Source organism: Bufo bufo, chromosome 10, assembly GCF_905171765.1.
Source record: "Bufo bufo chromosome 10, aBufBuf1.1, whole genome shotgun sequence".
NCBI lineage: Eukaryota > Metazoa > Chordata > Amphibia > Anura > Bufonidae > Bufo > Bufo bufo.
The window spans coordinates 45911481-45935174 of NC_053398.1; the positions used below are offsets into that span (position 1 = coordinate 45911481).

The 23694-nt window shown below is 46.5% G+C and overlaps 2 long non-coding RNA genes across 2 annotated transcripts; both read left to right on the plus strand.

Annotated features, from left to right (window-relative positions):
• Positions 1–7232: 7232 nt before the first annotated feature.
• LOC120980555 lies at positions 7233–8089 on the plus strand. The gene is made up of 3 exons (XR_005774547.1): positions 7233–7328; positions 7840–7902; positions 8032–8089. It is a non-coding gene; the product is annotated as an uncharacterized LOC120980555 (long non-coding RNA).
• Positions 8090–8410: 321 nt separating this feature from the next.
• On the plus strand, positions 8411–8953 carry LOC120980554. The gene is made up of 3 exons (XR_005774546.1): positions 8411–8586; positions 8673–8716; positions 8873–8953. It is a non-coding gene; the product is annotated as an uncharacterized LOC120980554 (long non-coding RNA).
• The last annotated feature ends 14741 nt before the right edge of the window (positions 8954–23694 follow it).

The window sequence follows — 23694 nt, forward strand, 5'->3', positions numbered from 1 at the left end:
CTGGCGTGGCAGTTCTTCATACAATGTGCTGACGACAAGAAACGAGTGGTTTCCATGCTGTGAGCCTGAAGCGAGGCATAAACGTTCTCAACCTGAGCACAACCTGCATGACCAGGAATTTAAGTGCTGTATATAGGAGTTCATGTTATGTTTCCATACATACTGATGTGTTGATGTCTATATTGGTGTTGAGCAAAATTTTTTATAGATTGCTCAACATCCGCAGGGAGACTGCAGTAGAAATAGCATATACCTTTATGTTGGGGGTGGGGGAGATCCAAGCCAGTTGGCGGCTAAAGCCTGCTCCACATCCAACAATGGGAAAGCTCCTGATGTCTAGGTCTGCATTATGGCAGTTGCTGTTGAAGTAACGAAAAGAAGCACCTGCAGCAGGAGCAGTGACATCTCCAGGACCAAAGAGGAGGAGGCACCTCTTCCAGACCTGTGACTGGAGGGATATATCAACAGGTATTGGCAGCAAGAGGGACGAGCAACAACAACTTTCCCAGGCTAAATAATAGTGGGCTGCATATGGACACTTATCCCAGTGTGAATGCAAATGGAAGAGAACGGGGAGCACAAATTCTCTAAGATGTTCTCTGATTATACCCACAACTAAGTCACGAGCCACAGAGCTCAGGTCGAAGTAATGCCCTGTGTGCTGCCAACTGCCGCCGTCCTGCCTACTTGTTACAGCAGTGGGTGTGGAACCACTGTGTCAACCGTACAGATTTGACTTGGGGCTAATCCTAAGGGCGTTATCCTGGCATTCCCCTGGTTTTCACCCCCTATACATGTATCTAAACTTCTCTGCAGGGGAATCACCAGGCCGCTACCTCCTAGAGTAGTCTCTGTTTGGATAACTGCTGACCCACGGGGGTCAAGAGGCACTGAGGCAATGCACAGAGGGATCAGGCAAGACTGTATATAGACACAGGCCAAGGTCAAGGCAGGCACAGGGTGTGTAATCCGATAAAACAGACTGAGGTCAGGACGGGCAGCTCAGGGTCAATATGGAGATCAGAAAGAGAAGGGTAAAATACAGAAAACAGACAGAGGTTGGTAACAGGCAAGAAACCAAACTATGGCACCATTGCAGTGAATTTGCAACTAGACAACCGATTGTTTGGGCACCGGAGAAGTTGCCTTAGGCAACCCAAGATGACCAGCCATTGGCTGGTGTGAATTAAGCTGCATTCACTGGCTCTTCCAAGAACTGGAAGGAGCACATGCCCTACTGCCAAAGAAGCGAGACTTTGCTGGCAAGAGGCAGGCTGCAGAGTGTAGGGAGGAACAGCCATTTGGCTCCAGCCACCGGGCCCACCAAGAGGGGGCAGAGTAAACATGACGGGTCTGCTCGGAGGGCACTGGATGTTTATTTAATACCACTGTTCCTAGACACATGAGGAAGTGAATGGTAACTTTCCTAGCAGCTTCTAATGAGAAAGACAATGCTAATGATGTTAAAAGTCAGACCCGTTGGTAAGAATTTTTAGATATTTCCATGAAAGTGTTAAGGCTGTATTACACAGCCCTCCTGGCAATGGCCTGCTCACTAGCGGTGGAGGCCACTGCTATTACATCACTATACCATCGCTCTACCCCATGCTGTGTAGTGGTTTGCAGGAGGCAAAAGATTTGAATTGCCCGATGAATGAGCGTTTGCTTGTTCATCGGACAATCGGCGTCAGTATTACACTGCATGATGATCGCTAATGAGTGGTCATACGAACACTCGTTAGTAGAGGTGGGACGAATCCAATTTTTTTCGAATCCGAATCCGAAAAGGTTCTCGAATATATCGAATCTTTCGAATCTTGAATCCTACGAATCCTGTACATAATTGTGTGAACGGTGTAAGAAACAAAGTCAGACGGCGTCAGTTTGTCTGAACCTCCACCTCCCAGTCACGGTCGCACACTATATGACCGCGATGACCCCTGCTATGACCCCTGCTCCTATCACTACAGAACATACAGGGTAATACAGCCCCATACCTCTTACATTCAGTGACGTCTCTTTGATGTAGATGTTCTCTTTCCTCATCTTCTCCTTTCAGACCTTCAGACCAGACCACCATTTTTCAGCGATTTTTCGTCTCTGCAGCTTGACAAAAAAAAAATCTTAGTTTACTACTTTTCCATCATCCTCCCATCTTCTGGACAAAACATCCTACCACCCCCAATACTGTGCCGCTGTGCTCCCCAATACTATACTGCAGAAACAGATAATACCCCTGATAATACTAGTACCACACAGAGCCCCCCATATAAAATACCCCTTCTTTGTGGCCTCAGTAGATGCCCCCATAGTGCCCCCCAATAATGTGCCAATAAGAAGTGGCCCCACAGTGCCACCCAATAATGTGCCAGTAAGTGTCCCCATAGATGCCCCCCTAATCATGTGCCAGTATCAAGTGCGGAGTGCCTCTCTACTCCCCCCATGTGCCGGTATCATAGTGCCCTCTCCCCCATAATGTGCCAGTATCATAGTGCCACCTCCCCCCATAATGTGCCCGTATCATAGTGCCATCTCCCCCCATAATGTGCCAGTATCATAGTGCCTCCCCCCAATGTGGCAGTAGTATCATAGTGCCTCTCACCTCTCCCCCTGGCATCCACAGATCCCCCATCCTATAACAGTGCCATCCACAGACCCCCCCATCCTATAACAGTGCCATCCACAGACCCCCCCCAACCCATAACAGTGCCATCCACAGACCCCCCCACCCCATAACACTGCCATCCACAGACCCCCCCCAACCCATAACAGTGCCATCCACAGACCCCCTACCAGATAATAGTGCCATCCACAGACCCCCCCCATCCTATAACAGTGCCATCCACAGACCCCCCCATCCTATAACAGTGCCATCCACAGACCCCCCCCAACCCATAACAGTGCCATCCACAGACCCCCCCACCCCATAACACTGCCATCCACAGACCCCCCCCCAACCCATAACAGTGCCATCCACAGACCCCCTACCAGATAATAGTGCCATCCACAGACCCCCCCATCCTATAACAGTGCCATCCACAGACCCCCCCTTCCTATAACAGTGCCTTCCACAGACCCCCCCCACCCCATAACAGTGCCATCCACAGACCCCCCCCATCCTATAACAGTGCCATCCACAGACCCCCCCACCCCATAACAGTGCCATCCACAGACCCCCCACCCCATAACAGTGCCATCCACAGACCCCCCCACCCCATAACAGTGCCATCCACAGACCCCCCCCCACCCCGTAACAGTGCCATCCACAGACTTCCCCACCCCATAACAGTGCCATCCACAGACTGCCCCACCCCATAACAGTGCCATCCACAGACCGCCCCACCCCATAACAGTGCCATCCACAGACCCCCCCACCCCATAACAGTGCCATCCACAGACCCCCCACCCCATAACAGTGCCATCCACAGACCCCCCCCCACCCCATAACAGTGCCATCCACAGACCCCCCCATTGCCGCTCCAGTAGTTTTAAAATGTGTAATTCTGATTAATAATCATGCTGCCCCCTCTGTAGTATAACATTCAATGAATCTTACTCACAGGGCTACTGCTATCGTAATGCAGGCAGGCCGGCCGGCAGACGAGCGGCAGAGTGACTGACGTCACCTGCCTGCGCCGCCTGCTTTATGATGAAGCAGGCGGCGCAAGCAGGTGACGTCAGTCAGTGACGCTGCGGCTTGTCTGCCCGTCCGGCCTGCATTACGATAGCATTAGCCCTGTGAGTAAGATTCATTGAATGTTATACTACAGACAGAGGGGGCAGCATGATTATTAATCAGAATTACACATTTTATAACTGTACTGGAGCGGAGGGGCCGGAGCACAGTGAACGCACCGGCCCCCAGCTCCGCCTCCCAGTCCCTCCCACCGGGATTCGTATCATGTAAATTACGTCGGGATTCGAGTCCACGAATCCCACGAATCCAGCAAGATTCGAGGGATTCGTGGATTCGACGAATCCCCCGTCCCATCTCTACTCGTTAGCAATCATCTGCCGAAACATTAGCAGGTGTAATACAGGCTTTACTGTTTAGCAGCGTTGGTCTCATCTACTAGTGACGTGCCTCTCTTGCTTGGGCACAGACTGGTACCTACTGTACCTACCTACTGTAGAAGCTGTGCCTACCACAGCATTATTGGCCCCAACTACCACCAACGTGGCTACTTGCTTACCCCGCCTACCACATATGACCACTTGTAGATGTGTTTCCCGGGCCACTTTATAATCCAATCTGCTCCTATATATTCAGAGATAAGCGGCGATGAATAGACACTGCTTGGGGTCTACGAACATCAGTGCATTCTGACATCTGCATGTGCCGAGTAGACATAATTTACAGACATGTCAAAACCCAGGAACATTTATCACCTAAATATTTCCATTCACATTATCAGAAGAACTCCACTATTTATAATGAGATAGATAGATAAGGCTATGTTCACATCAGAGATACTGCTGTATGGTTTTGAAATCTGGCATGGGATCTCAAAACCACAGCAAAACCCTTCCATTGTAATAATACAACCGGCTGCATTCGTTCAGAACGGATCCAATTCCATTATAATTGAAAATGAAGAAACCGAATCCGGCACCATGGACATTGTTTTTGGGGCCAGATCCCACTTGTTCATTTCAGTTTCCCTTGCCACACACAATGACGCTGCTTGCATGGGAACCCAACAAACCAGAACGGAATGCATTCTGGTGCACTTCATTCCGGGTTGTTCGGTTTTAAGAGCCTGTTCCACATCTCAAAACTGGACAGCGCAACGCAGATGTGAAAGTAGCCTAAACCAGCAGCACCGTCACAGTAAGAGGTGGTGCAATCCCTCTGGAATCTCAGGAGAAAGACGAGCAATTAGATAAAACAAGCTCGACAAATGCCTCATTGTGCTGAAACGTGGCATGGGTGAATAAAGCGGGTCCACCACACTTATCACTTATCTGGAGTGCTGCCTCTATAGTCAAATACTATGATATTATAAAATATATATAATAAAAATATTAAAGTATTTTTCATCAGACCTCAGACTGGAGCCCCAATCTTCATCACACCTCCCATCAGACTAAGCTTGGGCGATATATCAGTATGTATGGTATACCGCAGAAATGGTGATATGGCGACATAGATATGTATATAGATGTATATTGACAGCTTTGGCTGCTTCCAAAACATGCCCGGCGCGTACTGATGGGTCCAGGATACAGTGTGGGATATAAGGGCGCATTTACACCAGCAGATTATCTGCCCAATATCTGTCTAATCCAATAGCAGGTGTGTATAACTAAAGATCTGTGTGTGTAATTGGCCATCTGACGAATGACTGGTTAGAAAATCTGTCAGATAATCTGCTGGTGTTACCTTCTTGAAGTAGAACCAAAACCATGCTGCTCTACGCTGTGCTGCTAACCTACTCCCTGCGCTACATGGTTCCCACCACAGTCATGCTGGGCACTGCGCCAACCTACCTGCTGTCATGGGGCTGCTGGAAGGTACTGTGCTGCCTGAAAACTTATACCATCGGGGGATGCGATCAGCAGTTCTACAACATCTACCAGAGCATGGTGCTCTTCTTCTTCCAGCACTACACTGGGGTGCAGGTCAGGACTCGCTGCAGGAGGTCAAATGTGTGGACTCGGGGTGGTGGTGGAGACTGAGGTGCCAGGTGATCGGGGCATGTGTTTAGAAGCTGGACATCACCTGCATGTGCTCTGATGCCCACTGTAATATTACCAGGGAGTGTTACAGAGGACACTGATACACTGCACATTACCAGGAAGTGTTATAGTACCCACTGTGATATACTGTACATTACCAGGAAGTGTTATAGAGGCCACTGTGATATATTGTACATCGACAGTGTGTTCTCTAGCGCCCACCGTAAAATTACCATGGGTGCAACAAGGAGACAATCCTGTAGCCTCCATACTGTATAATGTCTCCTTGTTGCCCCCACACACTAATGTCTCCTTGTAGCCCCCATACTATGGGATAAATGGGTATTTATTACAATATATATATATATACACGCCAATAAATGAATTTGCAGAACTCCCAAATAAGTCCAATAAAAAAAGTTGATTTATTCTTCCCTGTACAGCGACGTTTCTGTCCTATCACAGGACTTTTCTCGGACAGGACAGAAATGTCGCTGTCTGTACGTGGAAGAATAAATCCTCTTTTTTGATTGGACTTTTTGGGAGCGCTGCGACTTCTTCACTGGTGTACATCTGAGGGCTGTGGATCCAGGCCCTGGTCGCTGGCACTCTGTATACTATTTTTCCTGGAAGTGCTGCTTTGTGCATTACATATAATGAATTTCCACACAACTGATCTTATAACAACATGCCAGTACAGTGTGTGATGAACTATGGGCACCACTGCCACCCCTCATACACCAGTCACATCACCTGCCCCCATCCACTAATAACATGGCACTAGAAAATGCCGCCATGTAGTTCTCTCTCATTCCTCTGGACACTGGACTGCCACTCAAGATGCCCACCTCACAGCAAACATGGCAGAGCATGTCCATGGTCCACTGCCAGCAGATGCCACCTGAGGATTCCATCGTGACCTCTGACCCCCTGCACACGACCAACTGCCGTTCAGATTCAACTGTCGACGGCAGCGAGCAGAGTCGGTCTACAGATTGGAAGATTTTTGGAGATTTTCGACAATGGCGTCCACTGGACAGACAGAAGACAGCGAGGAGGAGAAGAGGGAAGAAAAGAGGAAGAGGGAAGAGGAGAGCATCGCTGGATCCAGCGCCTCAAGGAAGAGGAGAGCAACCGAGGAGAGCGGATCGGAGGATGAGGGGCTGACATCAGACAGCAGCCAAGACAGTGACACGTCCAGCCCCTATGCCAGGCTTACCATCAGCCGCTTCACCATCCACCAGGTGTTGGGCAGGGGCAGCTTTGGCAAAGTAAGTTTTAGTTTTTTATAAATTCATTTTTAATATAATATTTCCATTTTATCCCCATCTATTGCTTTCTGTTATCAGCTATTTCATGATGGGTAAATGAGTATTCTCCATTTCTTTTCCTCAGGTGGTCCTGGCATCAGTCCCTGGCCGAAATATCAACACGGCCGTCAAAATGATCGACAAAAAGTGGGACAATGCGGACACCATCACGAGAGAGCGGAGGATACTCCTGGCCACCAGAGCCTGCCCGTTCCTATGCCACCTGTATGCCGCACATCAGACTCAGGAGCGGGCATATTTCATCACGGAGTATCTCTCCGGTGGCAGCCTGGAGGCTTTGATCAATATGTGCGGCTACCTGAATACTGACAGCGTAAGGTAAGAGAATGGGGAATAAAAACTGAGGTCAGAGGTACAGTTAGGAGAGGGATGGAGGGCGTGTCCCAAGGTGCAAGGTGGCGGTGTAATTCTTGGTAACTTCTTGTTCAGGGTATTTACATGCAGATCTATGGCACCAAACTAAATGTAGTGGTAGTAGTATCTATTACTCTGTAGTGGTCGGTCAGGTGGATAAACAAAGCAGTGAATGGAAAGAATACAGGCTGCCATAAAACAGCACTTCTTCTCTGCTAGTGACCTCCCAGGATCCTTCATAACATGATATTAGGGAAATTCTAGGGAAGGATTTGATTATATTAGACCAGGGATCAGAAACCTTCGGCACTCCAGCTGTTGTGAAACTACAACTCCCAGCATGCTCCTTTCACTTCTATGGGAGTTCAGAAAACAGCCAAGCAAGTTTACATGATGGGAGACGTAGTTTCACAACACCTGGAGTGCCAGAGGTTGCTTATCCCTACATTAGACTATTCTCTGTTCTCCCCATCAGATTCTACACAGCAGAGCTGGTATGTGGCCTCCAGTTCCTCCATGGACACAACATCGTCCACCGGTGAGCAGAACTTTCCCCCTTCTCTCTGTTCCCTTTACAGGCTGGAGATCATGCATCCAGCTTTACTAGAGTCCTACATTTCTATTTGCACGGTCAAATTTGTAATTTTCTTGTATTATTTCACTACAGAGATCTGAAGCCGCTTAACATCATGTTGGATGCAGATGGCCACATCCGTATAATTGACCTCGGACTAGCCCAAGATGGTGTCACCGCCTCCAATAAGATCCGTGGAGTGACGGGAAGCCTTTATTACATGGCCCCCGAGATACTTCTTAGGAAAAGTTACAGCACAGCAGTTGACTGGTGGAGTCTGGGGATTGTGGTGTCCAGGATGGCATCAGGACACCACCCATTTCACTATGGCCCCTTCCGGAAGACGGCTCGCACAGCCATTACCACCCATGAGCCAAACATTCCATCTTGGCTTCATGCTGATGTGCAAAATCTTGTTGCAAAACTGCTGTGCAAAAAACCTAAGAAGCGTCTCGGTGTGCGTGGCAACATACGGATGCATCCACTGTTTTCCACCATCGGCTGGAAGGAACTGGAGGAGAGGAGGGCACAGCCGCCATTTACACCATTTCAGCGGGTTCTGGAGAAGCAACATCTGTGTTGGCCGAAGGATAAGAAAGCCCATCACCCCGTGGCCGAATTTAGCTACATGTCACCTAGCTGGGCCCGGTAAGATTCTCATCCTCTGAGGATAACTCATTAGTTGTGGTCATCATTGCCCTTCTGTGTATGACTATGTCTCTGCTTCTTCTTAGGTGGATGAGAAGATCTGGGCTGTGAGGGAGTCCACGACCATCTGGTGAGAGATCACTATATAAACAGAACACTTAACATTAAATCACAACATTATATTTGATGTTACATGGCTAAATGCTTTATTATATGACCATTCCTTAAGATAACAGAATCTACAGTAAATAGATTTATTTGAGTGTCCTCCTGTAATGTCTTCCAGGATGAAATCCTGCCAACTTCCCAGAACTTTGTGCCTCCTCCTGACCAATGCCTCTATGCTGTTCTGTCACCTCGGCTGCCACATCTCTCTCCATACCATCCTGATGCCTCATCACTGTCATGGCTGCCCCAGGCCCCTGACCTGACATCCTCCGATCCCGGGCTGGCATCTGACATCACTCCAGCCTGAAGATGCTCTAAGACCCCAGGAGCGGCCTGTGCTTAGTTTCCATCTGGTGAGTTCAGGGACAATAGCCGCATGTTGTAGTCCTGGGGCTGCTAAGCGGCTATTACCCCTGAACTCCCCGCAGCACAGGCCGGGTAAGTAATACATACACCGCACATCACTAACACTACATGATAGGTATAGGAACACTACAGGACAGGTATAGGAACACTACAGGACAGGTATAGGAACACTACAGCACAGGTATAGGAACACTACAGCACAGGTATAGGAACACTACAGGACAGGTATAGGAACACTACAGGACAGGTATAGGAACACTACAGGACAGGTATAGGAACACTGCAGGACAGGTATAGACACCCACACATAGCAGACAGAGATATCGGCTTTGATCCTGGGATTTATTCTGATCGCCATATTTGGGGTCAGGAAGGAATTTTCCCCCTAGTATTCCTCACAGGGGTTTTCGCCTTCCTCGGGATCTACACGGCCTTAAATAGGTTTAGTATGAACATTAGTCCACACATTAGTATAGTAATAGAAATGTAGAAAACATAAATGTAGAAAAAATAGTTTAAAAACATTTAATATTTAATAAACCTAAACATAAAATTAGCAGAAGTCTCTAAATTGAATATAATACACTTCTTACATTTATCCCCATATCCCGCAGGTCAGGAATCAGCCTTTGATCCTGGGATTTAGGGCTCATTCATAAGACCATATGAATGGGTCCGCATCCATTCCTCAATTTTGCGGAATGGGTGCGGACCATTCAATAGGGCCACAAAAGATGAGGACAGCACACGGTATGCTGTCTACATCCGTTGTTCTGTCCCGTGTCCCCACAACAAATACAGTGCATGTCCTATTTTTGTCCACCATCGCTGACAAGAATGGGCATTTTCTATATAGCGCCGGCCCTGTGCGTTCTGCAGAACACACACGGCCGGTATAAGTGTTTTGCGGATCTGCAATTTGCTGTTGTGTGAATGGACCCTTATTCTGATCGCCATATTTGGGGTCAGGAATAAAGATTTCCCCCTGTTAGGTGGATTGTCCATTCCTCAGGGGAGGTTTCACCTTCCTCTGGATCAACATGGCCCATAAATAGGATTTAATAAGACAAATAAACAATTGGCACATACCCAGTAAGAGTCGTAGAGGCTTCTGTCATCAGACACATGCTTAGTAACCTGGCTGACGTTAGACACGTGCTGATGTCAGCAGAAGATAACAGTGTTACTCTCTTATTTCTAGGTGCTTCCCTTTTAGAGAAAAAATAACTTTTACGCAAATGAGCCCCTAGGAGCAATGGGGGCGTTGTCGTTACTCCTAGAGGCTCCATTCTCCTGCCGCGCCTGCTCATTTTGACAGGGTCAGGGAGTGTTCACGTCATCCTGCCCTGCCCAGACTTCAGTAAAATCTCATGCCTGCGCCGTTCATTTCGGTGCATACATGGTAAAGGATGGCTGCTCGCCAGCTGCGGACTTCCCTACTGCGCCTGCGCCGCATACGTCACAGTATACCTAGAAAACGTCCACTAAGGAAGTCCGCAGCTGGAACGCATCATTCCTTTACTACACGTGTACCGCACGGCGCAGGCGTGAGGTTTTCACCTGAAGTCAGGGCCACGCAGGATGATGTGAACAATGCCTGGCCCCATCAATTAAAATGAGCAGGGCACGGCCTGGGGGAGGGAGAACGGAGCCTCTAGGAGTAATGGCAACGCCCCCATTGCTCCTAGAGGCTCATTTGCATAAAATAAAAGTAGTTTTTTTCTCTAAAACAGAGGCACCTAGAGATAAGAGAGTAACACTTATCTTCAGCTGAGATCAGCACGTGTCTAACGTCAGCCAGGTTACTAAGCATGTGTCTGATGACAGAAGCCCTTCAACGCTGTTTTAATACATTTCCCAATACTAAAATGAACCCCCATTTACCTAAATAAAATTGGCTTCTTACCCCCTATACCATTGTACTTGTCTTTATTCCTATTAGATATCCATGTAGTAAATGCTTTTAAATTTCTTATTTTGGCTTGTAAAAAATGAAATGATCTCATGTTTCTGTACAATTATTATTATTTATTTTTTTAAACACCACACAATAAAAAACTCGGAGGAGATTCATAGAGAGTGGAGTTTGTGATGGCTCTTAAAAAGGATCAGGGCTCTTAAAAATGTTGGTGCATCTTGGCCGGTGTGTTTGCTGGAATCTGAAAGCGACACCAGCTAGGACCCGGCATATGTTTCGGGTATTTTTTGCGCCAGAAAAGTGCCGTATGTGTTGGGATGTATCGGATCGCTAAGCCTCAACCCTCCTTCCCATGCCCCCACCCACCTTTAGCAAAAGAGGTGAACATGGCAGAAAAGGGCAAAGGGTTGCACAATTCGCCTCCGGAGGCTTAATAAATGTCACCCAATGTGTGAACGTATATTCATCTGTGGTGGATAACATCGACATCCGCACCGCAGGTGAATTTACACTGCAGATTTTCTTCTGTAACACATGGATGAGACTGGCTAAAATCTCATCCACTTTGCTAGTACTGTTTCTTCACCACAGGTCAATTACATTTGCTTAACTACTTACCTACCGCCGCATGATTGTAGGCTCCTCTCTGTAACCAGACGTATAAAAGTGTTGGATTACATCGCGATCTGCCGGCAGCCTGTTCCGCTGCGGTGTCAGCAAGATGTGCCGTGACTAGTGGGAGCAGTCAGGCAGTAATAGATGCTTGAAGCTCCTTGCTACAAGCGTCTATCACTTTGTAAAATCTGTAAGATCACCACCTACCGGCTGTAAAATTAACAAAAAAATTGTCAGTCTGCAGGCCGGGAATTAACCTTTTCCTGCCTTGACTGAGGCAGGAAGGGTTTAATACACTTTAAAAAAAAAAAAAAGTAAATAAAAAGTAAATAGATAATGAATAAAAAAATGGAATAAAGAGAAATACCGAAAAAATATATATATATTTATAGCAATAGTTACTAGTATTAGCAATAGTACAGCAGACTACGTACACACCCATAAAAACATCACATCCCTTTTTCGTTCATAAAAATATACGGTATATATTTACTTATTCGTTTTAGCTGCAGATATTCTGCATAAAATTTCACAGTAAACACGCACAGTATTTATAGCAAGCCTAACTGTACCCTTAAAGGGGTTGGCCCATCTTGTACTTTGGGGGTATATCGCTAGGATATGCCCCCAATGACTGATTGACCAGAGGTGGGACTTGCACCTATCCTGAAAACAGAGCCCGCAAAGTTACGGAGGGCACACCACGTGTGCGTGGCCGGCCTCCATTCATTTATGTAGGAGTGCCGAAGATAGCCAAGCAGTGTGCTGCGAGCGGCTATGCTAATTTCGGCACACACATAGAAATGAATAGAGGGCGGCCACACATGCATGATGCACCCTCAGTGACTTTGCGGGCTTCATTCTAAGGATAGGTGCAGGACCCACAGGTGGGACCCGTGCTTATCAGACATTGGAGGCATATTGTCACGGCTGAGGATGGGGAAAACCCTCAGCCGTGCGATGCCAGAAGATGTAAGTGGCTGCTCGGCCAGGACGACAGAATTAGTGAGCAGGTCACCTCCTATCGCGTCCCTAATCTGACCCTGACTCCTAACCATATGAGCCAACCCTGATGGTGGGAGGGCTCATACACCGGAACCTAATAATCCCTGCTAGCCCTCAGGATTGCCCTGGAACAAGGAGCAGGGTAAGACGACCTGTTCCTCCTAGGCACGGAGGAACAGGAGTCTCACTGGCCAAGCTGCAAGGAAAAGGGGTACCAAAAACAGACCTATGGATATGGCAAGTGAACTGCACTAGTTCCACCTACCTGCCACAGCCTTGCTGACTGGATCCCTGTGCTGACACGCTGATGTCCACACCATACTTAAATGGACACAGCCAACACACATACACACACACAGGAACCCAGATCCATAGCTGCATTAAATAACAAAAGGAATACAACATCAACTTAACGTATAAACATCTATGACCACAAGGGTGGCCCTCACTGGCAGATGGTATAAAGTAGGAGGACGACTCCAGCAGACCATGGCTGAAGTACCCCTCTGACTACTGCTCTCAGCAGAGGCTAAATAGCCCATGTAGCCACACCACACAGACACACCCAGTGTTCACACACACAGAAGGGAGTTAACCCTTCCTACACCAGGCAAGGGAAAACAGCCACATACAGGGGAAGTGTACAAACACTTATCACACTGCAGCTGTTACCGCAGGCAACGACATGCGTGGCAACCGTGTCCTGGGAGTCAGCCAGAAGGCCGAGACACTGCCACCACATGTACACAATACAACACGTTGCCTCGGGCAGCCACAAGTGAAGGGAAAATGGCACAGTGCACACACCCAAACCTCGTGCACACCAAACATATAAAAAGGCACACCTACAAAGACAGGTTGCCAGGTGCAACCGCATGAACTTTACAGCAAGCTGCCTAGCACCAGCTCAGGCTGCAATACTGCCACATACATTATGTTGCCAGCGGCAACCACAGGTGAGGCAACATACTACAGCCTTCACCTGTGATTAACAACAAGACAAGACCGCAGGCAACTGCTTGCGGTTCCAGGAGTCACGGCCATGACCATGGTCGTGACACATATCCTAGTAATATGCTACCAAGATGGGCCAACCCCTTTAATCCAGATCATGTCAATCTATGCTGCAGATTCCCACCAGGGATTTTACTCCGCAATTCATAATTCTCATTTAGCAAATAACACTATGGAGAATATGCCCCTTGTGGCCTTAGGAAATTCACTGAAAGCAAGATACTAAGGTATTATGTTTCAATATCAAATGTGCTCACGGTACTGAGAAAAGTTGAAAGGAAGTAAAACTTCAAACTTTTATTAGATATACATTAAAAGAGGAAAGACCTCTATATCACCAAATAAAACTTAGAAAACGTACTTAATTACGTGTACATGGGCCTTCATGAATAAATGAATGGTGACTGAAATGCTGGTCCTCACCGCACTGATTAAATGCACTATGATAGTCCAGCAATCACCAATCTATAGCAGCGTATAATGACGCTGCACTAGAGGTCCATACAATTCACATGGACCTCCCACTTATACGACGTATGAAATTCACAGCACTGTATCATGAGGTCCCATAGCAACCAGCTGCTTTCTCTATATTGTATCATAAATGTATCAGAAAACAGCAGTGGTTGACAAGTAATCAGGCTAATTAAAGGATAGGAGCACAATCACAACACCACAGACCTAAAGAGGGCTGCCACTGAGGGTGTGAGTGTCTCTACTCCTTACTTTATTTACCCCTGGTGAAGGTTCACATAGGGTGGGTATTGCCTGGTAGTAGGTCGGCTAGTTGCCCTAGTGTACATAACAGTATGTCTATAATAGCGTCCCTGCCCTATCTACCGCTCAACACGTTTCGCCTATCGTTCATCAGGAGCATTGGGTGCAAGCAGGACAAACACATAAATCGCCATCCGCCTTGTGTCTCAAGGTGACGGCATTGGCCATAGGTACGGCCGCCGCAAACAGCTGTTTAAATGGGGGTTGTCCCTCCCCAACCAGGGGTGTGACCAGCCGCTGTGAGCGAACAGGAAGGCGGTGGGCGTGTCTGAAAGACGAGAAGTGTCCCCGCCCACCATGTCCGCCCTCTGCAGCGGAGTGCCGATGTGAATGACTTCATTTGTTGACACACAGGGACTAATCGGCGGTACATAATGGTATGAAGGCAGCATAAGCACATATAGGTAGGGATGAGGGGCACAGAATTAAGGGGGGGGGGATGGGTGAAGGAGAAAGTGACGGCCCCTCTCTTACAAACGGTCAATTTCCCATATTTTCTATATTTAGAGGGAGATCGAGGGGCAGGGGAGGCAGAGGTAGAAGATCTCGACAACGTGTTGTTTTTTTAGGGACAGCGCCCACAACGTATGCACTCAGGCACAGAAAAAATCAATAGGCATGTCTCAAAATGAAAGCTTTAGAGACCTGACACCAAGGGATCGAATGAAATGACATTCTCAAATGATCTTCAGATCATCAATCTATCAGATAGATCCCTCAGTTCCCTAGAGATGCAGGTTTTAAATAAAGGCCTGTCATTTGTTCCAACCTGCATATTCAGTCTTTTTAAGTGGATCAAGTACCTAACGCTTTTTATAACGAAGTTGAAATGGAAGAAATTCTTTATAACACACGATAAACAACAGTGTGCAGATCTAGGCATTGATTGTGACGAGTTGCAGGATGTACGTCTATTGGTGGATCTAATGGAAGAGGGGGAGAGAGGTTTGGGTGAGGGTCCCTTCACTCCCCTAAAACTCCCATCCACAAGAAATCCACCTATTGGGGACAGCACAACAATGGACATGTTCCTCAAAATAACCACTCACCAATTGCGTTCGTTAGAAGGTCAGAGAAATGGTCGGCCTAATCTATCTAAGAGAGAGATGGAGGCCGTAAGATCCCTTGAATGCGACCACTGCTGAATAAACGCACATTCCTTTAAAGTGGAGCTGGATTTTTCTCAACTTCTTTCTGCATTTGCTGCCCGCACCTGACACGGGCCATCCGTGCTCACAACTAAAGGAAGGGCAGGTGAGAGCTGCTACATTTCTCTTTTCCTATTAATCACAAGTCAGGACTGCGTGCACTCCCTGCCTCAGCTTTATCAAGCGGTTTTTATAAGGGTGCTCTTGTCATGGCACATGTTTCGCTGCGTCCCTTAGAGGACGATGAAAATAGACTACAGCGAATGAATGCTATATATGATGCACCCAATAAATCCATCCAGGAGAACTTACAACTTACTATGTCAATGTCTTCACTTGAAAATCTTATGTCTAGAGAGCTCCGTACATGGTGGGATCTTACTTCCTTGAAAAAATATACAGATAAAGGAATGATCCCTAGAGGGCTCAGACTAAAGAAAAAACCTACCACCATATATTCGGATACCTTTTTGCAGGAATGGGAAATCATTTTGTCAGAGTGCTCTCTGAAATTAATGGACTTAATCATTACCAATGAAAGTCAGGCTCTTGTGGATTACAGGGCAAACATCAAAAAAACACAAGAAACCCTATGCACACAGATTAATAACCCTGAATTTATTAACCTGGATAACAAACTAAAGGATGATCTTCAAAAAATGGAGGACGATCTCATTAAATTTAAGCAAAGGAAATTTAACCGTGATCTGCTAGACTATCAGTCCAACCAGGTGTATACATGGACAGACTCCAAACAGAACACACCTCGTTCAATCCTTAAAAAGTTGCGCAATAAAAATAAACAGAAAAGAAACAATCAACAAAGGGTCTCATTCAGCTCAACAGATTTGGATTCTGCTGATTCCGAACAGGATTTCATCTCGCCATTGACGCAGGCCGCACAAAGTCAAAAGACTGTTTCACATAAAGCGGCTTCAAAAAACGGAGAGCAGGCCGAAAACATGGCAAACCGCCGATATCCGACAAGATACAAAAAGGACAGGATGAACTGGAAGTAATCAATCTATCTGCTTCCATATTGTCAGCTGATGATATCAGCATACTCAAAAGAGGTTTAACTTTTTCTCCTACATGTCAATTTGACCTATACAGGACGCTCTTGGATGTCAACAGGCTGGCCCGCGCCCTCACTCTCCGCCGGCATTTTCAGGTGGGTGGTAATGATGTTAGTGCTGCGGAGGCTGGGGACGCCGATCACCCTGTTGCCACCAATAGTGATCCCACCGTCTGTGTTGATGCGATTACTTTAGAAAATAGACATATGAGTTTCCATGAAATGATGCATATTTGTGAATTACAAGAGTCTAATACAGTTCTGGAGGATCTGGATTTACATAACAGGTCTATGCATTTTCATACTAAAAATCAGGATTTTTATCCGATTCAGTCCAGATCTCCAGCACTGGATAGAAACCAGGATTTGGTGGAACGTGATCTAGTTTTGCTGCATGATCAGATCAACCATGACAGTGGGGGTTGCAGTAATATTTCCAAAAAAGAAAAAAAGGCACTCCAGGATCTTAAAACAAGAGCTGATGTTGTAATTAAACAATCTGATAAGGGGGGCGGGGTTGTCGTGCTGGACAGTGGTCTATACAGGACCCTGATAGAATCCATGCTCAGTGACACATCAGTTTATGTCACTCTCAGCGACAACCCCCTCCCCTCTTTTCAGAAGGAACTTAGGGCCATCTTGGATTTAGGGATCCAATCAGGCTTCCTAACCAAAAAAGAATCTGAGTATATTTACCATGTCCCCAGTCATCCCAGTGTTCCATGCACTTCCCAAAACACATAAAAATGTTTTTCCACCTCCCCTTAGGTCAATTGTAGCAGGCATTGGCTCCTTTTCGGAGAGAATGTCACAATGGGTTGATTCCATACGTCAGCCACTCATACCACTCATACCGGGTTATCTCAGGGACACCACGTCTGTTCTACAAACAATCAATAACATTGAATGGTCCTCAAATTATGTTTGGATCACAGCAGACGTGGTGTCCCTGTATACTAATATTCCCCATGAATTGGCCATTAAATCCCTAACCTGGTTCCTACAGATATATGGCAACATTACTGCAGGCTTGCAGGAATATGTCCTGATGGTGGTGGACTTCCTCCTCAGGCGCAATTTCTTCATGTTCAACAATACATTTTATCTCCAGACATCGGGGGTGTCGATGGGGGCTAAATTCTCTCCCTCCATCGCCAATATTTTTATGGCATGGTGGGAGAGGTGTTTTCTCTTCATCGACACCCACCCTTTTTGGCACCACATCAGGTGGTATGGCCGTTACATCGATGACCTGATCCTGATTTGGACGGGCGATGTGGCGGCCATACCATCCTTTTGTGGTTACATCAATTCCTGTGTGGATACCATCTCCTTCAGTGTCCTTCATGACACGCTGGAGGTGGCCTTTTTAGATTTGCGCCTGAGGGGGGACCCCGCCACCAGTCAGGTATCCACCTGCACATATAGGAAACCTATGGCAGGTGATACCACATTACATGCGACATCATGTCATCCAAAACATGTAACTGCCAATATACCCCGGGGGGGAAATCATCCGTGCAAAAAGGAATTGCACTGAAGAAATTAGCTTTATGGAGGAAGCTCGACACATTTGCCATAGACTGGGTAAAAGAGGCTATAACATTAAACATGTAAAAGATGCTATAGCTCAGGTCTCAACCATTGAAAGGGGATCTCTCCTTTATCCTAAACAGCAAAATCCTTTGCATAGGGAGGTTCCACTACTGGATATAGGCACCAATAGTGAAAACAAAAATAGAAACACAAACAACATTATCAAGGACAAGGACAGAAGGAATCTGTTTGTAACACAATATAGTACAGAGTACCAACACATATGTCATATTATAAAAAAACATTTTCCTGTCCTGTCTTATGACAGAGAATGGACTGACATAGTTGCAGATGGGGTTAAATGCGCAGCCAGACGGGCGCCCACAATTGCAAACTATGTCAGCCCTAGCCTATACCAAGAAGACAAAAAGTCGCAACCTGTGTGGCTTAGGACCAAGGGGAGTTATAGGTGTGGACACCACAGATGCATTTGCTGCACACATATGATGAAATCCAAAACCTTTTCCTCAACTGCAAACAACAGAGTTTTCCCAATGAAAGCGTATCTTAACTGCAATACAACCCACGCTGTATACTTGATCACCTGCACAAAGTGCAAACTGCAATACGTGGGCTGTACTATCAATGCAATAAAATCCAGGATACGCAAACGCATCTCTGATGTGCCCCACCATGGCAGTCGCAATGTGTCTGCAGCTAGTCTGCATTTTGCTGTCTGCCATGGTGGGGACACATCAGATATGATAGTACAAGGCATAGAAAAAGTTTTCCTGCCTAAACGTGGAGGAGACCATAGAAGAAAATTATTAAACAGGGAATCCTTTTGGATTTCTTCACTGAACACACGCCAACCTGAGGGGCTTAATAAACGCCTAGATCTGATTTTGCAGCAATAATCCACATACTAACAAATTTGGCATGTGAATTTCTTCCTTTTTTGAGAATGCTACAGTAAATTTCTGATGATCTGATTTCCATCACATTCCACCATAGTTTGCTAAAATATTGCTACATATCCGGCTCATACCCCATGTATCCTCTTTATATGTATACCCTTGTATGACATAGTTTTTTTCATGGTTATTACACTTTTATTTTCTCTATGCATACATATGGTTATATTTTTGTTTTTTCTTTCACTTAATTTTTATGAGAAGAGTTAACTGAAGGTGTAGCACCCTTTCCTGGGGGCGGTTACAGGCCTGTGGAGACAATCAGTGAACACAGGTGCACCCTCCCCTTTAAAAGGTCTCACTTTTAATGTCTTTCTGTGTCATGAAGAAGGGCTGGAAATGTCTCTGGTAGCCCGAAACATGTAGACAAGACTGCTAAATTTTGCATTTCATGGATGAGTTTTTAACCGCAAGCTGAATAAATGCACATTCCTTTAAAGTGGAGCTGGATTTTTCTCAGCTTCTTTCTGAACCTGCTCCTTCAGTCTTTTTAAGTGGGTCAAGTACCTAACGCTTTTTATAACGAAGTTGAAATGGAAGAAATTCTTTATAACACACGATAAATAACAGTGTGCAGATCTAGGCATTGATTCTGACGAGTTGCAGGATGTACGTCTATTGGTGGATCTAATGTAAGAGGGGGAGAGAGGTTTGGGTGAGGGTCCCTTCACTCCCCTAAAACTCCCATCCACAAGAAATCCACCTATTGGGGACAGCACACCAATGGACATGTTCCTCAAAATAACCACTCACCAATTACGTTCGTTGGAAGCTCAGAGAATTGGTCGGCCTAATCTATCTAAGAGAGAGATGGAGGCCGTAAGATCCCTTGAATGCGACCACTCCATTGTTATAAAACCGGCAGACAAGGGGGGTAATATTGGTATAATGGGATGTGAACAATACAGAGCAATGTGCCTCAATATTCTTAAAGATAGCCATTGCTACAGAATCTTGGATTCCAACCCTACTGACATTTTTCAAAAGGAACTGAGAAACATCCTAGTCAGAGCCCGAGAGGATAAGCTCATCAGTGAGGCTGAATTCTCGTATCTACTTCCTAAACATCCTGCGGTCCCTTGTTTTTACAGTCTCCCCAAAATACATAAAGGTCTAACCCCCCTTAAGGGAAGACAATTGTCTCAGGGGTAGGGAGCCTCACACAGGGTATCAGCACATATGTGGATGAAATCTTGAGACCCTTTGTGTGGGCGCTCCCATCATATATCAGAGACACTATGGATGTGATTAAAAAGCTTGAAGGGATTCAAATTGATGACCATACTATGCTAGCCAGCCTAGATGTTGAGGCTCTCTAGAGCTCCATACCCCAGGAAAAGGGGTGTGGGGCTGTGGCGGCCTTTTTACAGCAACGTGGCATACATATGTGGCGACATAATGAATTTGTTTTGGAATTGCTGCAATTCACTTTGGAACATAATATATTCCTGTTTGACTTTAGAGTTTACTACCAGCTCATGGGGGTGGCCATGGGAAGCCCATGTGCCCCAACCTTTGCCAACCTTTACCTTTGCAGACAATGCCAATAAGTGGGCAGAACACATTAGTCTTTGGCTACGGAAAGTCCAGTGGAATTTAAGAGCTTTGTGGAGGATCTAAATAACAACGAGCTAGGTCTACATTTCACATAAGAAATCCATAAAAATAAAATTACATTCCTGGACGTGACGATCTGTTGGGCGATTGCCATTCATGCACGGGTCATTATATATATATATACCTTAACATCCCCCTTTAACCCACATGCATTCTTCCGAATTCATTCTTTTCTTCATTCATGCGATAGATCCACCATATATACAGCTATACAGTAAGATGTGCATTATTGTGAAATATTTCAAGTTACATCTAGCATGATCTATGGGGTTATTCATTTTTATTTATTTTTTCTTAGTTCTGTGCCCCTCATCCCTACCTATATGTGCTTATGCTGCCTTCATACCGTTATTTACCGCCGATTAGTCCCTGTGTATCAACGAATGAAGTCATTCACATTGGCACTCCGCTGCAGAGGGCGGATATGGTGGGCGAGGACGCTTCTCGTCTTTCAGACACGCCCACCGCCTTCCTGTTCGCTCACAGCGGCTGGCCACACCCCTGGTTGGGGAGGGGCAATCCCCATTTAAACAGCTGTTTGCGGCGGCCGTACCTACGGCCACCCTAGCGCCGATGCCGTCGCCTTGAGACACGAGGCAGACAGCGTTTTATGTGTTTGTTTGTCCTGCTTGCACCCAATGCTCCTGATGAGCCATAGGCGAAACGCGTTGAGCTGTAGATAGGGCAGGGACGCTATTACAACCATACTGTTATGTACACTAGGCCAACTAGCCGACCTAATACCAGGCAAAACCCACTGGTGTGAACCTTTACCAGGGGTAAATAGAGTAAGGAGTAGAGACACTCACACCCTCAGTGGCAGCCCTCTTTAGGTCTGTGGTGTTGTGATTGTGCTCCTATCCTTTAATTAGCCTGATTACTTGTCAACCACTGCTGTTTTCTGATACATTTATGATACAATATAGAGAAAGCAGCTGGTTGCTATGGGACCTCATGATACAGCGCTGTGAATTTCATACGTTGTATAAGTGGGAGCAGGGGCGTCGCTAGGTTAAAACATTCGGGGCCTGGGCCCCGGATTTTTTCTTCCCATGCCCCGAATGTCCTGCCTGCCTGCTAGATACAACTGTATTGCCGTACACAGAACGGCAATACAATTGAATCTAATACACTGGGAAGAGATGAAGGTCCTGTGGTGACATCACAGGTCATGTGATCAGCAGAACAGGCTGTGATAGGATGACCTGGATGATGTCACCATCATGTGACCAGTGCAGGATTGGACCGGAGTGAAGAGGAGAAGGAGCCTAATGGTGATGTCTGTACATGAGGAGAGGTAAGTGAAGGGAGATACAGAGCAATGCTGGGAGTTGTAGCTATTTAACTGGGATGTATGTTAGGGCTGAAGGGAGGGATGTTATTGACATGGAACTGTGTGCTTGAGGTGGCTGGGGAAGGGAGTAATGTTATTTACATGGGACTGTATGTTGAAAGTGGATGGTGGTGGAAATGATGTTTATGTACATGGGACTTAATGTTTAGGCTACGTTCACACTTGCGTTTGGGGATCCGCTTGTGAGATCCGTTTCAAGGCTCTCACAAGCAGCCCCAAATGCATTAGTTTAACCCCAATGCATTCTGAATGGATGCGGATCCATTCAGAATGCATTCGTTCGGCTCCGTACGGCCCCCCGTTCCGTTTTGGAGGCGGACCCCAAAATGCTGCAAGCAGCGTTTTTGTGTCCGCATGGCCTTGCCGAGCCAAACGGATCCGTCCTGACTTACAATGTAAGTCAATGGGGACGGATCCCTTTGCATTGACACAAAATGGTGCAATTGTAAACGGATCCGTCCCCCATTGACTTTCAATGTAAGTCAGGACGGATCCGTATTGGGACTTAGAAATTCTAATCTAATACAAAAGAATCGGTCCTGAACAGATGCATTTGTTTGTATTATCAGTGCGGATCCGTCCTGTACAAGTACAGGACAGATCCGCACGAACGCAAGTGTGAAAGTAGCCTTAGGGGGTGATGTTTACATGGGATTGTGCGTTGGAGGCGGCTGGGGAGGAGGTGATGTTATTTACATGGGACTGTATGGTGGAGGGAGGATTTTAACTGCAGGGGGCACTGCAGATCCAGGGGACATTATAGGTGGTCTTATTACTACTGGGGGCTCTATAGGAGGGTCTTATAGATCCGCCTTATTTCTACTAAGCGCACTATGGGGGCCTTATTACTACTGAGGGGTCTGTAGGGAGCTTTATTACCACTGGGGGAACAATAGGGTCCTTATTTCTACTAGGGAATCTGTGAGGGTATTATTAATATGGGAGGGCTCTTGTAATAATGGGGGCATTGTTGAGGAGCATTATCACGGTTGGGGCAGTGTTACTAATGAGGGCATTCTAGAAGGGAATTACTATTGGTGGGACTATGAGGAGCACTATTACTATGGGGGGCAGTAATGTTTCTTCAGGATAATATTTGGGGGTATTGGGGGGGGGGGGCACAGCAAGCAGCAGGATAACACTGTGGGGACTCCAGTTGGGGGATAATGATAGAATGTGAGGAAGCTAAGATGTCTGTGTGTCACACTCTGCAGAGACGAGGCGGCTGAGAGAAGTTGTCCAGACCGAGTGGAGAAGATGATGACAGAGATCTACAGAGAAGATGATGACAGAGAGGAGACATCACCTGGAGGCCCTGGATCTGACAGGTAAGCAGTGTCGGACTGGGGTACCTAGGGCCCACCAGTAAAATATATTTTGGGGGCCCACCATACAGATACATTCGAATATCATAAATAGTTTAACAAGTTTTATATATAAACACCGGCTGGTTGAGGTGCTGTACATTGAATATATGTATGTAGTGCAGTAAGTCTACTGTGTTATGTGCCACTTGTACAGGGGGAGGGAGACTAGGGGCC